The sequence below is a fragment of the Clytia hemisphaerica genome, unplaced genomic scaffold, assembly GCF_902728285.1.
Source record: "Clytia hemisphaerica strain Z4C2 unplaced genomic scaffold, Clytia hemisphaerica genome assembly, whole genome shotgun sequence".
NCBI classification, from domain to species: Eukaryota; Metazoa; Cnidaria; class Hydrozoa; order Leptothecata; family Clytiidae; genus Clytia; species Clytia hemisphaerica.
This window is the reverse complement of record NW_027103541.1, coordinates 87,220-89,115: the sequence shown is the minus strand read 5'-3', so window position 1 is coordinate 89,115 and position 1,896 is coordinate 87,220.

The window sequence follows — 1,896 nt, the reverse complement described above, 5'->3', positions numbered from 1 at the left end:
AAGGTATTTTCGATAAAAATGTTTATTTTTTATTAGATCTAGATGGTGTTGACGAGACAGAGACAGTACCCGGAAGAAAATATTGATTTATCTTCTTTCTCTTTAGCTTTGTAGCATTTGAATCAGAACTACTTTCTTTCACTGTCTCTCGTTTGAGAACATCCAAAAAGTTCTTTTATCTTTTCTGGAGATAGGTGTAGTTTGATTTCTTCTTGGTGTTCTTGGTGTTTAGAAGTTTTTATCTCTTCTTCAGAAAGATTTGAGATATCGTCAAGATTGGGTAATACTAAAATACGCAACCAGCCACAACCAGCCACAACCAGCCACAATCAGCCACAACCAGCCACAACCAGCCACAACCAGCCACAATCAGCCACAACCAGCCACAATCAGCCACAAACAGCCACAACCACCCACAACCACCCAGAAAAAGGTACAACCACCCAGAAAAAGGTACAACCAACCAGGACAAAAGGTACAACCAGCCACAACCACCCAGAAAAAGGTACAACCACCCAGAAAAAGGTACAACCACCCAGAAAAAAGGTACAATCAGCCACAACCACCCAGAAAATGGTACAACCACCCAGGAAAAGGTACAACCACCCAGGAGAAAAGGTACATCCACCCGCAACCCAAATTTAAAGACTCATACCACAACATTTTTCAAATCAACAACCCTTTTTCCTTTATATTTGATTTCAAAGGTTGAGAAAAGTTCCATATTCCGCCCTCATCAAGATTCATCTTGAATTTCCTAACTGTTTGTTACGACACAGCATTGACTGGGCTCATTTTAAATTAATTTGTACATACCCCTTTGCCCTAAAGGTTGGTGCATGTTAGTAGACTTGGGTGTTGATTGTGAGAAGTTGTTGGTTTTGTTTGACTTTGTTTTTGGTCAACTCCAGATCAGAAATTTCGTCCAGGAGACTTCCCTCATGCTGGAGTTGACCTTCTGTCTATCCTTATTAATAGTTGAAGTAAGTTTCTCTCGCTTTAGGTTTTGTTGTCCTGCATGTTTTGTTACAACCCGTTATCTCCCTAGTTTTCATCATTTTATCATGTTATCATTTTGATCATTTTCAAAAAGAAAATATATTTGTTATCCTTTTGCTTTCTTCTGTTAACCTATTGTTTTTTGTTAAGCCTTTATTTAACAATCAAGGTTATGGTTATGTCAAAGATGATTCAAGTTTTTAACAATTTCACCATTGTTTAAATTCAATAAGGGAGTGGTCAGAAAGTATCTACTAGGGGGGAGTGGAGGATATTTTGAAAAATCCCAAAATACTTTCGCACCCCCTCCCCTAGCCTGGAAAAAAATTTCGAACCCCCCCTCATAAGGCCCAATATTTTTTTCGCACCCCCCCCCCACTAGAAAAATTTTTACGCAAAAAAAGAATTCATACAGATGCGGTACAAAGAGTATTATTTGTTTGTATGACAGTTTTTTATGTCAAAATTAGGTAAGGGAGATAGTTTAGCCCTGTCAAGTTGTATCTAGTCCTTTAGGAGATCTACCATTTGATTGACGTTTACACCACGGGATTTTTTCCGTCGATTTCATGGTTCCGACGGAATTCTCTGAAGTAAGCAAAAGATTAAAAACCGTGGTGTAAACGTCAATCAAAATGGTAGATTCCTATAGGAATAGTCTAGGGTTAAAATAAGAATCAACGAGCTATTTTTCTCTGAGTTCCAAAGTTTTGGGAGAAAATTACGGCTTATTTCCCTGATACATATATCTCCCTACATTACAGAGGCATTACTCAATTACTCAAATTATCCTGAGGGGCCACCATGGTTGGCCGGAAGGGAGAAAATTTGAAGATCAGGTACTCGAGACCCTAAAATACAAGCTATTCTGTTGTTAAAAGGAGTCTGAAAAATAAA